The 14,957-nt window shown below is 44.1% G+C and overlaps 1 long non-coding RNA gene across 1 annotated transcript; it reads left to right on the forward strand.

Annotated features, from left to right (window-relative positions):
- The first annotated feature begins 7,260 nt into the window (after positions 1–7,260).
- Positions 7,261–13,789, forward strand: LOC310709456. Its single transcript, XR_014527530.1, has 3 exons — positions 7,261–9,040; positions 10,165–10,333; positions 10,740–13,789. It is a non-coding gene; the product is annotated as an uncharacterized lncRNA (long non-coding RNA).
- The last annotated feature ends 1,168 nt before the right edge of the window (positions 13,790–14,957 follow it).

Consider the following 14,957-nt stretch of genomic DNA (forward strand, 5'->3'; position numbering starts at 1 on the left):
GGTCAATTTGTTTGCATACACGTGGAGCCGAACCATATACCCCCATTTTTGCAACGAGAAAAATCCCAATTCTGCACAATTTAGGCAAATTTGCAGAAATGAGTTAACAGTTTATCCTAGTTGCTATGTGTAGGGTGTTTGCAATGTTAAATAAGTTGGCATTGATCCTGGGAACAAAAGGAAAGGAAGAATGGGGAAAAAAAATCATGTTGAGAGCTCATGTATACATACATAAGAAACAGGCAGAAAGACCAGAGATGTGGGAAACTAGAGAGCAGGGATTTCCAGTTTGTGTGCCAGCACACATTACTGTGTCATCATGACAGATTGTGCTTTCAAAATGAAGCTGGATACATTACCACCCTCTATCCATTGGAGTGAAAGGCACTGTGGATCACTACCCCTTCCCTCCATTTTATAACTAGTCATTACTTCCAGGAGGGAGCAGGGGTATCATGGGATCCCCCAGTGCACCCTATACTACATTTGAGAAGTTGAGTAGAGGGATACAAGGAACTTCAAAATTTCCCTTCAAACAGGGCCAACTTTGTGGACCAACTTTGACAGGTGACATCATCTGGCATCATTAGGACTCCATCAGCTGCAGAGGGGCTCACTCCCACCACTGATCGGTTGACCCCAGGTAGCAGAAGCTTTAGGTACAGTGGAAGCAGTAAGCAGCAGAGCAAAAAGGGAATGCAAGGGAATGCTCTTTAAGAACCAGAATAGTGATGGCAACAGTCAGAGCACTAGGGTAATTGATGGGCCCTACTCCCGTGGCAAGTGAAATAATTGGTAGTGTTATGGGTTTGCAGGGGGCAAGGATCCCCTAAAATTCCTGGGTTCCAGGTTCTCCCCATAATTTCTGAAATTAGTAAATGTAGGTTTTGAAGTCAAGACAGCTTCCTCAGGAGTAAGTGCCTGGAACCCCTGGAATCTCTCACCACTTGGAGACTGGAGTGGCATGCAACAATATTAATGTAGAGGAAAGATGAGGCCAGCTGACTATTCTATGACTGTTAGCTGATCCCAATAAATTTGGTATTAAGCTATGTACTTACACATAGTATAAAGGTAAAGGGACCCCTGACCATTAGGGCCAGCTGTGGACAACTCTGGGGTTGCGGCGCTCATTTCGCTTTATTGGCCGAGGGAGCCGACGTACAGCTTCCGGGTCATGTGGCCAGCATGACTAAGCCACTTCTGGTGAACCAGAGCAGCACACGGAAACACCGTTTACCTTCCCGCTGGAGCGGTACCTATTTATCTACTTGCACTTCGTGCTTTCGAACTGCTAGGTTGGCAGGAACAGGGACCGAGCAACGGGAGCTCACCCCATTGCGGGGATTCAACCCGCTGACCTTCCGATCGGCAAGCCCTAGGTTCTGTGGTTTAACCCACAGTGCCACCCGTGTCCTTACACATAGAATAGTATTTACAAATATAAACATAAAGAGCTTATACTGAATCAGATCACTGATCCATATAACCAGAATAGGAATGTCTACTCTGAGAGGCTGTGGATCTCCAAAGTCTTAGGCAGCAGTCCCTTTCGAGCTCTGCTACTCAACATCATTTTGACTGGAGAAGCCAGGGACTGAACCTGGGTGCAAATGAAAAGCAAGTGCTCTACCAGTGAGCTACACAGCTAATTGGAATTGCCTTCCAAGTCATATGGTACATGGGGCATATCATATTTAATTACTTCCTGTATGATATATTGAGCCACCATTGTGTTTCCACAGAAAAATGACTCAGATATCCATTTTTAGCAGACTGAACTAGATGGAGGTGGCCTTTTGCAATGACACCGAGCAGAACTTTGCCCTATGACTTTCAGAGACGTACTTATTGTAATGAAGGCAAACAATGACAATAAGTTGTTCACTTCAGATAAAGAAAAGCTTGTACATAAACAAAACCTATTCTTAATAGCAGCATGAAGTACAGAGATGCAGGGAAATGGAACAACAATATTATTGTAATGAGCCTATTTTTAAATTCTTCAAATCTTCAACCTGCGGAGTTTTTCCTTCAATTCTAGTCTCATTCTAATACCAACTCTGGGAAATGCCAATGTCTTCTTGGGTGATGTTGCTTAGGAGCTGATTTCCCAAAGAAAGAATGACCTGAGGAAGGAGAAGCAAGAAAAATGGATGAAATGGGTTTGCAATTCCTGAGTTTGTCAGAAAGCAAAGAGCTAAAATTGGTGCCTGCTGCCTGACATGCAGAAAGATTCCCGAGGCTGCAGCACAATTACTCTTCAAAATACATTGATGTTTATCCTGTAGCAATCTTCTATAATTACTCTGACAGTACCTGACAGCCCCATGCCATCAGCTGAAGGAACAAAGTCAGAGCCAGCTGATGTGTTGAGGTTGCTGGATTGCTGCTGTCTGCTTGATTCTGGGTCCCCCCCCATCTAAAAGTATCTTTCTACAAATTTCTAATTTGTTTACTACTTCTTTTTTGGTGGTGAGTCTGAGCTGAGATTTTGATTTTATTTCTTTTGGCATGTGGATTTGGAGTTTGAATGTCAGTATCACATACAAGGGTGGGATTTTTCTGCTTTCACTTTTGCTTGTATGCTATGGAATATAATTATCATGCAGACCTGGGGAGATCTTGTTCAGTTGAGTTTCCATTTTGCCAAGTGCCCAGCACTTCCTGGTGTGTGAAATGTACAGGAGCATTCATATCCTTGTTATCTGCGAGAATTTTGCAGCAATCCAAGTTTTTAGTGTGTTGAGAACATGATGGTGCATGTTCAGAGCAATAATTCCAGTGTGAAGTAGCGGAAAGACTTCTGGATTGACTGGGGACTTCTCAAGAGACCTTGTTCAACTCCCAACTCCATGACATTAAGAAAGTGCCCTTGCACATGTTGCTATATTTCAGCCTAAGCTACATCACAGGGCTGTTATGAGCATAAAGGGGATAGCCCTGTGTGTGCTGCCTATCCTTGGAAGAAAGGTGGAATGCAAATGTGTTGGTTTTTTTGTTTGTTTTTAAGTACTGACATATTTTATTTCCAAGAATTTGACCCTACATTATGTAGTGAATTGCCAATTGTTTTTCAAACTATGCATCAAAACTTGGTTAACCTCAGGGAGAACTGATCATGCACATTTTGAACAGTGGCTTCTTGAATCCAGATTCAGGCTTGAATTCTGAATCTGTATACATAATGGGGCCACTCTGGTGAAGTCCAGCTTCCACAGCCAAAGCTGGTGTCTATCGGCTCAGCCCCAGTGAAGTTTACAAATCTAGGTCAGTAAAAATCAGCTAAGCATCAGTCCCTCTTTCTCCCTCCTCTTGCAATTTTAAATGCATCGAATCTGTGCATGTGAACCATGCTGTGCAATGACATGACTGCTTGCTATGCTTGTCAAATGTCACCTACACTGTTTTTTTTTTTTTTAAAAAAGACCCATCCATACTCTATATTCAATGATACTAACAAATCTGCTGAAAGGAAACAAGTGGGATGAATTGTTAGAGTTGTATGCAGGGCAGGTACACCAGGTAAGTGCAGGGTAGGCAGAGACAGTCTGTAAGATACATCTCCCTTCATTAGGTTGACATTCATTTCCACCTCTTTCTGGCACATAGGGGCTAAAGTGCAAATGTATCACCTGCCCCAGCCTCAGATTTCCCTTCTGTATCCAAGGTGATTCAAGGGGTGTGATATTTTCAATTTTCTTCTTTGTTCTCCAAAGCTCCCTTCCTTTGCTGAGTGGAGTTGATGTCAGTTTCCTTTGCTTCCTTTTGTCACCTTCGTCTTCTTCATCTTCCTCACTTGCCATTGCCCTTTCCCTTCTCCAAATAACTTTGTATTGCTTTTATGGTGCCAGCTGGATTCTCCATCACTTTAGATAATCCTGGCTTATGGACAATTTTAACTTTGTCCAGGAGGCTGGTTCCTACACACATCCACACATCCCTCTCTATCCTCTACCCAGGCAAGCAAAATGCAATAGGAGAGTTCAAGGACACATTCCAGCTAGGCCAAATCACCCGAGGATGGTGCAAAACAGGGCTGGTGAAGGGGCTGGACTGGGAAGAGAGGATGGTAGGTGGTTTGGGAAGGGGAACAGGTAAATAGACTTGGATGGCTGCCTTTCACCCCTGGTTCTGAGGTTCCCCACTGCTGCTCCATTGTCATGTTTCTTCAGTGTCCATGCTGAGCAAGAGGCTGGGGCTGGGCAGGGTACCAGTGAAATCAGGCTGAACAGCTGCACAGTCAGAGCCAGCCCAACACTCCCACCTGTGCACTCATGCTATTCTAACCTCATTAGCATCCCAAGCCCATCCAGGTAAGCTGCAGCAACACTGATGTTGAGAAGGCAGCTCTATGGTCCCCACCCACAGGCCACTATTTCATATATATAATATCTTATTGCCTATTCATATATTTTCAATATCTGACACCTTTCCATAATTGAGTGTGATTTCGGGGCTTGCATGCATGAGCCATATTGAGGGTTGTCCCTACCATCAGGCAGAGTGTGGCAAGCACCTCAGGTGGCATTCTACTCTGTTGCAGGACAGAAATGTGTTTGCATGTCCTGCACCCACTAAACTAGCCTGCTGCCCGCTGCTGCCGTGCAGGACATTATCTCATTGCTAGTGTTCAGCTGCCAGTCTAGTCAGCTTTTGTATGTGGAATGGAGGTGGGGGGGGGTCTTATTATTTGTCTCATATAGCAAAATATCCCGGGCTGGCCCTGGTCATATTTTTTGGGGGGGGTGGGGTGGGTTGGAAGTGCCGTATATATTTTGAAAGCCCAACTACCTGATGTTGCATGCTCTCTCATGTCTCATTTGGTGGGTTAAGTTTTCTGAAAGAGCAGTTTGCCACAATTTGTCCTGTCAGCCTTCAGGGGGAATAGCAGTAGCTAATTTCAAGCAGCCCTGAGGATTTCTCAGCAAAGAAGGTAGAGGCCCTGGGACTCATCTATACAGCAAAATGAATTCAAATGAAGTGCAAATGTGAATTTAAAACTTAAGTAAATGCCTGCATGTTAAAACTTTAATCTCTGAATAATAAAATTTGTCTTCTGGGGAGCAGAGTTAAGAAGGCAACAGAAAGAGGCACTTGATTTCACTTGTGTGAGCCCAGAGAGATTTCGTCTGGGTTGTGAAATTGGGTTAAATTGACATGGAACATCTCGCTATACAGGCAGACAATTCTTCCTTCATTCTCACAGGACGTACTGGACATAGGCCTTAGGTGGTTTACTTTCCACATGCAGCATGACAACCCAAGCTGCTTTGAGTGTCTCATGTGATGTTTGTGGGTACAGAAGAATGTTGCTAATGTGGGACAGAAAGCAGAAGTGAACCATTCTGCAATCAGATCTACATTTTAGCTAATGTAGGGCTTGCCTGCATTCACATTATAGAAATAAGGAAAGCATACCCCCCAATTGTCCTGTTTTAAATGGGACATCCATAAACACAGAAGCCAATCCCAGCTTCGGTTTGCATCCTAGAACGTCCCAGTTTTCGGAGAGCTCTGGTGCTCCATACCAAAAGAAGCTCACTCTGGTGTGAGTCAGCACGGGAGCGCCAGACCGGAAGGTGCTCTGGTACGGCCCTGCTAAATTAGCAGCAGAGTGCCTTCCGTTCCAGTGCTGTGACCCTTGTCAGCAGGGCACGCCAAAGTGCCGAGGGTCCAGGGCTCTGGCCAACCCTGCAGGGTTTGAAGGAAAACAAATATGAATTGGCCCCACCCCATAGTTTGACTAATCACACCTAGGAGTGGCTAAGAGCTAGATGGATTCATAGATCTTTTTTAAAAAAGTGTAGACTCACAGACACTGGTCAGCTTCCATTTTGACTTTAAATGTTCATTTTTGAATTCTAAGAAGTACATAGAGGCAAGAAGTGGACAGGGGGAGTGCTAGCCCATAATGGTGCCCAGCTGAGAGGTGCTGGAACTGTGCTACAGCACACCCTAGCTGAAAAAAGCACTGCTGGTATTATTATTTTTTAAATCAAAACAATCTCTCTAAACTTGCAGTTAATTTTGGCCCAGTAAGGCATATTGTCTTGTTTGCTTTGACTGCTGGAGATGAAAGTGGGATTAGGAGCTATGGGACTTTGAGCTTCATGTACTCTAGATACAAAGGAATACAGAGATGTTGACAGATACTCTCCCTGGCAAGTGGGTCATGTGGTGTTGCAGGATATAAAGCAATCAACTGTACAAGATGTAATGGGGTCCTCACCAGCCAAAGAAACCCAGCAGCTTTTATATTAGCTATTCCATCAATTGTTCCAAGTTTGGGGCTTGCTTCTTTGCCGAAGAAGGGGGAGAGATAAAATGCAAACTGAAGGGACAATGTCTGATGGTCTCAACACCTACAGTGAAAGTTAGCAAGTGAGCTCAGTCCCAAGATCAAACTGGCAATTGGCCTAAGGCTATCGCACGCCTCTTTGATACACAGCACATTTCTCACACTAAGCAGGGCCAGATCTTGTCACTGCTAGTCAGAGAAGCCTAGAGTGATGGAGCAAGTAGCTGTGGGTTTAATCACCAGCGGAAGTTGTTCCTGCTAGGCTGGGATTGAGCCTACTGCTACCTCCCAGAGGTATAAGAAGAAAAGACAATGGTAGTGCAAGGACTCTTTGGCAAAAGTAATGTGTCACACACACCCAACAGCTGTTATTAATACAGCACTGTTTTATCAACTAAACCCTTGAGCATGTGATATGTCATGCCGAACACTACCCAACCGCTTTGCTAGATTGGAGGTTTATTAATAGTAAGTGAAGATGCTGCTTTGGTTGCAGTACAGCCTTCACAGAATCAGGTGTCTGGCTGACAATAAGCTGTTCTGCACCTACTTTTTTGTGCTGTCAGGTTACTGTCTTGGGCATAACTAAAATAACACAGCAAACTATTATTTGATCTGTGCTCTTCTTCTACAAAGACGAGAGCACAGAGCACTGCACATTGGGTGCAATCTAGAAGCACCCAGGAGCGCAAGAAATGTCATAGCGAGAGTCCATGCGCTCTCAGAATACTAGAACTTCAGAGCATTCCATGAAGCTGAATGTTGGAAGATTCAGAACAGACAAAAGAAAGTACCGTATTTTTTGCACCATAACACTCACTTTTTTCCTCCTAGAAAGTAAGGGGAAATGTCTGTGCATGTTATGGAGGGAATGCCTACGGGTGGCATGCCTACGGATTTTCCTCCTCTAAAAACTATGTGCGTGTTATGGTCGGGTGCGTGTTATAGAGCGAAAAATACGGTACTTCTTCACACAGCACCTACTAAACTTGGAATTCACTCCCATGAGAGGTAGCAATGGCCACCAACTTGGATGGCTTTAAAACAGGATTAGACCAGTTCATGGAAGATGATGGCTATTAACCACAGTAGCTATGCTCTCTTGTCATGTTGGAGACAATGTGTCTCTGAATACCAGTCATCAGGAACAGAAGGCGGGGAAGCGTCTGTTGCACTCAGGTTCTTTATCTGCTACTCTTATCTGCTATTCTAGGGTTGCCATATCTTGAAGAGCAAAAAAGAGGACAGCCAGAGCCGCTGCCAGCCCAAGCTGGGGAAAGAGGGGTGTGTGCCTCTTTCCCAAGCTTGGGCTGGCAGCAGTTGTGGTGTGCAGAGCAGCCTGAGCCTGAACGTGAAAAACCCAGACATTTCTTTTAAAATATAAAAATCTGCCCAGATTGGCATGTTGGCTCCCCAAAAGAGGACATGTCCTGGTTTTCCCAGGGATATGGCAACCCTAGCTATTCTTTATCTGCTAGTCTAACAATATACCAGTAATCTGACTGTCACAAATCCTTCCCACACCCCAGCCTACAGCCTTCTTAGAATGTTCTTTTTGCAGTTGTGTAAGGATGTGGTATTTCTAGGAATGAGTTGAATTTATCACGGCGAAACCATGTGGGTAATACGGTCCATGTGTGTATTGTGGAGCAGACCTTGTATGCTGCTTTGTGTGCGTGGCTGGCGAAGGCTTCTGAGATTACGCATGCATATTTGACACATCCTTCTGTTTTGCAAAGCTGTGAGATAGCTACGTGAATCCCACTCTTCAGAGCTCCAACCCACAAAGAAAGAAACAGCATGCTAAACTAGCAAATATGTTAAGTGTTGTGTACTACTATCATCACACCTTATAGATGCTGCTCGTGGTTGGAGAATTAACAGAACAACTCTGGTTTTATGCAGTATTGCATTGCCAGTGTGCGTAATTAAGCTTCTTGACAGGCAACCCCCCCTGGTTCAGTAAGTGGAATGCTTATTTCACAGCGCTGCTTTTGGAGCTGCTGTGAACTTTCAGGCAAAGAAAACCATTGTGAAGGAAATGCAGCTGTTTTAACAGTAGGTGCAGGAAGTGTGCCTGGGGGTTGGCAATGCAACGTTGTGTAAAGATAACGCTGGCTCAAAGAAGCTCTTCTACCAATGGCAGCATGCAAAAGCTGCTGTAAAATGCCTGTAATGCACAATAACTGTAGAGCCAGACAACATTTTCTAGCTTCACTTGCAATTTGACTGTTGTGGCTATGAGAAATAATCTCTGATGGCTAGAATGGTTAAAAATGGGGGGGAGATTGTCAGTATACTTATATTCCAAAGGGATACTCAGATGGCATAGAAACAGAGGAAGCTGCCTTCCTAGACCATCTAGCTCAATTTTATCTATATTGGCTGACAGTGGCTCTCAAGGGTCTCAGGCAGTGGGTGTCTTCCACATGTATGTGGAGATGCGAGGGATTAAAACTGGGGCCTTTTACATGCAAGGTAGGGCTCTACCACTAACCTACAGCCTTCCTTCTAGCAGCTTCCTTCTTAGCTGGATGCTGCAGCACACAACCAGCAATGTGGTGTGTATCCGGTGGAAAATATTGGCTTGAATACCAAATAATAATAGCATTGGGATATATCTGCCTCTTCTAAAAGCAGCAGGCCAACCATCTAGTTGATGTGATCTGCTGTCACCCCACCCTGTTGTCCATCAGGTCAGACTGGGCTGAAGCATCCTGTCTACTGGAAGGACTGGAGGTACCAAAAGTTCATTCCTTGCCACCACTAGTTTAGGCATGCATATTCATCAGTAAGGTAAAGGTAAGGGGACCCCTGACCATTAGGTCCAGTCGTGGCCGACTCTGAGGTTGTGGCGCTCATCTCGCTTTATTAGCCGAGGCAGCCGGCATACAGCTTCCGGGTCATGTGGCCAGCATGACTAAGCTGCTTCTGGCGAACCAGAGCAGTGCACGGAAATGCCGTTTACCTTCCCGCTGGAACAGTACCTATTTATCTACTTTCACTCTGAGGTGCTTTTAAACTGCTAGGTTGGCAGGAACAGGGACCAAGCAACGGGAGCTCACCCCGTCGCGGGGATTCGAACCGCCAACCTTCTGATCGGCAAGTCCTAGGCTCTGTGGTTTAACCCACAGCGTCATCCGTGTCCCTATATTCATCAGTGGTTAACTGCAATTTCAAGGAATTGCTTTTTTCAATGCACAAATGAGCCATCACAGATAAAACACCATAGAAGGAACTTCTGTGTTACGTAACATCACCTCAAAAGCAATGATTTGTCAGTGGAGTCGATTCACATATACAGCAGCCAGCCAGCCATCAAGTGTTGGATATTCATGTCTTAACCAGACCCCCCAGAAAGGCCCTGCTCTTTGATCTTCTGTCTCCAATTCCATTCCTGTCCCTACTTATAAAGAGCCAGATTTGGAGAAATTAAGTGTGGTCAGGCTATGCATTCCAATGAAAGAAACAGGCTGTCTCTATGGAAGTGAATGATGCCTTATTAAATATCAGGCCTTCGGAATGGAGATGAACATTTATTACTTTGGGGGCAAATAAATACAACCAATTCAGATTAATACAAATGAAACAGTAGCCTCCCCTGGAGCGTTAACATGATGGGCTTGTTTTTATTACTAGTCCTTTTATTCCCTTCCCCAGCAGCCTCTAAAAGCAGGGGGCGGGGGGACCACTTTGAAGGAAAAAAGCTGTTCCTGCATTTTCTGCCTGGCGACATGGCTATTTCTGCATTGTCACAAAAAACAAGCACTTGAATTAAAAAAAGGGGGGGAGAAGGGGAGAATGCCGAATGATTAGTTACTGTTAATTAAGGAATTAAAAGGCTTTGCTGTTGCATTTTTCAGACATGGATAAGACAAGGCACACATCTGTTGCATCTGACTTTGTAACAGGGGGAGCAGGAAGATAAGGGAGAAGATAAAGCTATATAATGCAAATGGTATAAGGAAAGCCATTCTCAGGCTGGATTTGCATATCATGCCTGGAAATCTGATGAACAGCCGCAAAATGGTGGTGTGTGCTTAACCCTTCCCTCCCTTGGAGTTCCCTTCCCCAGTTGCTTTTCCTCATGAAGAATAGTAAAAAAAAATATTTAAAAAAATAGCAGTTTGGGTGGTATGTGAGAGTGAGTGGTTGCAGAGGGGAAGTTCTGGGTGGGGGGACATTAAATGTTTAGCAAAGCCCCACACCCACCACCTGTCTGTTTCAAATACAGTATAGCATACCTTTTCCCTTCTACTTTGCAGCTGCTTGGTTGAGATCCCAGTTCCCATAACTGAGGCTGCAATCAGGCAGCACTTTGTTCCGTCTTCTCTTTCTTTACCTAATAATTTTTACCTTTTAGACATAAAGCTAGTTCTGGAAATGTAGTGGAATCTAGTTGCAGTTTCGTGCTATTCTCCCTGTTTGTTGTTTGCAGAAAAGAAACAATTTGCAACCTTTGTAACTCAGAAAAACATTGGAGTTTTTGCATTGTAATTTCACAACATAAAATTTGGGTCACTATCCTGGCATACTCATTCTTAAGGAAATCAGCCCTGAGTGCTCACTGGAAGGACAGATCCTGAAGCTGAGGCTCCAGTACTTTGACCACCTCATGAGAAGAGAAGACGCCCTGGAAAAGACCCTTATGTTGAGAAAGATTGAGGGCACAAGGAGAAGGGGACGACAGAGGATGAGATGGTTGGATACTGTTCTCGAAGCTACCAGCATGAGTTTGACCAAACTGTGGGAGGCAGTGGAAGACAGGAGTGCCTGGCGTGCTCTAGTCCATGGGGTCACGAAGAGTCGGAAACAACTAAACAACAACAACAACAATCCTGGCATACAGTTCTTTCTCACCATTTAAAATTTAGCACAGCATGGCAGCATACTGATCAAAAGCCACAGTTCCATAAGACAACAGGTACTTCAGTGTTAAAGGAATATTAGAAATAAGGACAGAAGTCCTAGCATTATAAGCAGTAAAATGAACACAATAAACCCCCTATCTGAAGGCAGCCCGAGTCACAGCCAGTCATACAATTCTGCTCTCACATTGGACATAATTGGGCCAATGGCACTCATTATGTCACAGGACATTAGCAAAATCCAAATGGAGAAGTGAATTCTTTCTAAATCAAAGGGACCCAAACAAATCGGATGTTTCTAGCTTTCTGAGGAGCATGTTTCACTCTTCTATACCAAGTGTGAATAATCTTTGGCCCTCCATACATTGCTGAACTACAGCTCCCATCAGCCCCAGCAAACATGGCCAATGGCCATGGATAATGGGTGTTGTAGTTCAGAAACATCTGATGAGCCAAAGATTCCCCACACCTGTTCTAGAGCTAGATAATTTAACAACCTGCCACAGGACAGATTTAAAGTGCAATGCCTCTGGTCCTTTTCGTTTCTGTTGGTTAAAGCACTGAATAATCCATAAGTTTCATTTTATTCCTTTCTACTTTTAATGGAACTCTCTTGCATAGGTTTTCAGTTGTTTTGAAAAGCCACAGAATCCTGCCTTGCACTGCCAGAACAGCTTCAGCTTTTGAGAACAGTGGGTCATATCTTCTGTTGCCACCAACCAGCACTGTTTCCTTGGGGCCAGTGATTTTACACCAGCCAGTCATCTGGTCCAAAATCCCTCTAGAGTAGTTCAGAGAAATGGACTTCATAGTCTTGATAGCTCCATGTCTCCCTTAGTCAGGCACTGAGAGATATGTGAAAGGTACAGAGTTTCTTAGAACTTTGATGGAATAACACAGTTACTAGTAATTGGTATTCATAAAGGATAGGCTGCTGTATTCCCTGGTCAACGGCTGAGAAACTGATTTGAGTCAGGTACATAGCAACTGTGTATTCTTCTGCTTATTATTTCTAACAATCCAAGTTTATTCCACCCTCAATCTGTTATGTAAAATAACTTCAGAAGCAGTCTTTCAGTGAGCAAAGGAGGTGGGGGAAAGGCTTTTATCAAGAGTAAAAATGCTAAGTTTAAATTCTAGTTTTTGTCCTAGGAATTCACACTCTTTACTATCAGGTGGGGTACTGCACCCTTCTGTGGTTCATAGTGAAGACAGTCCAATTTTTTGGGTGTGGAAATGAGGTGCCCATATTCTTGATATCAGTGGTGTTAATGCCACACAAAATGGCTGCTATGGGCAGGAAAAAAAAGGTGCTGATACTCTATACCAGTGAGTATATTCACAAAAAAGCACTGGCAACATTATATTGTAATTTGGAAACTGAAGGACTTACATGCGGGTGATGCATATACAACTTCCATATATTAATGTATGAACAAAGTAGACACATTGGTTCTGACTGAACTCTAGTAATGTGCAACTAATCAGGCACAGCAGCTAACAGGTCCTGGACAGAGATGTGCATCCCCATCTACATCAAAAGACATATCCAACCAGTTCAGAGAGACCCAGATGAGCATGCAGTGCATAGATCCAGATGTGCATCTGTGCAGATTCCTGCTTCTGAGTACGGCATTCCCTCGCTCCTGTATCTTTAATATTTATGTTTAAAAATGGGGTAGGTGAGGTTCCCTTGCTGAAATTACCCTTCTCTGCACAACAATTAAAGGCAGTCCAGCCTTGTCCCATTCTGCAGCCCTAGAAGTACCGGTACCTGAATTATTTGTAGAAAAAAGCCTAATACCAAATCAGCCAGTAGTTCCACCTAGGTCAGTATTGCCTATACTAACTGGAAACAGCTATCCAGGAATTCAGGAGTCTTTCCCAGCACTCCTAGGAGGTGCCAGGAACAAAACCTTTGACCTTTTGCATGCAAACCAGGGATCCTGATACTGCTTTTTCTGGGGGGGGGGGCACAGGGGTACACATACCCCTAAACATTTTGTGAATCAAAGTTTCACCTCATTGAGGGGCAGTATTTCAATATCAGTAGGAAAACGAGAGTACCTCTAAACCTTTTTTTAAAGGAAAAAAGCACTGCTGCTACTGAAATACGGTCTTTCCCCCACATGATTGATAAGCTGCAGCCTAATCATATTTGTTGCCTCCAGGGAGCTGTCCATGCATTACTGTGCCAGGTTCAAGGTTCTTGCATTAATTTACGAGGCCCTTAACAGCATGGGTCCAGATAATTTTAAGAATCACCTGATCCCTTATATCTTAGCCTGAGTTATCTGGAGGAGCCTTTGTTGGTGGCTCCCCATAACTCAGACACATGGATCCTAACTGCATTCCATGCACTTGTTCCAAACCTGTGGAACACCCAACTGAGATTAGGCAGTCACCCTTCTTGCTGAACTTCAGGTGCATGGCTAAGGCTTTCTCGTTCCAGCAGGCATTGTAAGGCTGTGTTCAGATTGATGGTAATTTTGTTGTTTTATTGTCTCATTTTCTGTAGATTTTTTATTTATTTTGCACATGATACTTAGAAATGCAAATGCTGAAGCAGTATATACCATGTTTGTTTGTTTGTTTTAAAAAATAAACTATTTTCTGTTCCTGTTTGCTGGGTGACTTGGTTTGTGCTGTATAAGACATACCTCGTTCACTTTTAATGCATTATATTGACGGAAGCCAGCCGTCACAAATGGCGCTGTATAGCATTTGAAAAAAGACACAGAGAGCCAGCAATATTTTCAGGAAGGTATGAGCAGCTCCTTCGACCACTCTCCTCCAATTTTATTCTCCTTTTTTCTCCCCTCTCGCATGGCCGTTTGCCAATGTCTCACGTTACCTCATCCGGTCATGGCTTTTACCCACCCATCACCATATAAGGTAATTACTGCCTAGAGCGGGAACATAACTCCATATAAGGTTATGCACTTAATACACTGCAAGGCACGGACATGCAGGTCACCGAGGTCAGCGAGGCACCAGGTGGCGCTACAAGCCTTTGCCATGACTTCATGGCTCCCACATGATATAGATCAGTCATGTCCAACAGGTAGATTGTGATCTACCAGTAGATCAGTGGACGTTTGTGGTAGATCACTGGTAGATCAGTGGCTCCCCCCAAAGAAGCTCAACAACTTGGGCTCTCCTAAAAAGCTCAAGAACTTTGACCTGAACCCCAAAAAGCAGGGCTTTCCCTCCTAAAAAAGCTCAAGAACTTTGACCTGAACCCCCCAAAATGGGGTAGATTGCCAGTTTTTAACTGTGAGTAGATCGCAGTCTCTTGGGACTTGGCCACCCCTGATATAGATGATGCAGTTCTGGTCATAGGCAGTTGGGAAAGATGTACTTGTCAAAAATTCCCCTTTTGTACAATTATTAAAGCTGCAGGAGCCCTGGCCACTACTGAATCTGCTCTCTCACACATACACACTGGTAGTACCTTGCTCCTTTCCCTGGTGTCTGTTACTTCAGGAGATGGAAATGTACTAGGTTTATGAGCTGCAGAATAAATTCATTGCCACATCCGTTATATTTCTCGATGCCGCTTGGTGCACACACAGCCCTTAAGCTTTCTTCTCCCCAGTGAAGGTGTCTGTGTCCATTTCATTAATAATACTCTGCACTCACAGTGCACTGCATATTTATTGTCAGTGAGTGCAAGCTTGAGCTAATTAGCAAAGTTAATTAGTGCTGTACTGCAAAGCCCAGAATATGCAGGAAAGGACGTGTATCTGAGAGAGAGAATAAGAGACAGGGAGAGTGAAAGATAAAAG

This window comes from Podarcis liolepis, assembly GCF_965112155.1.
Source record: "Podarcis liolepis genome assembly, chromosome: 6".
Taxonomy (NCBI): Eukaryota; Metazoa; Chordata; class Lepidosauria; order Squamata; family Lacertidae; genus Podarcis; species Podarcis liolepis.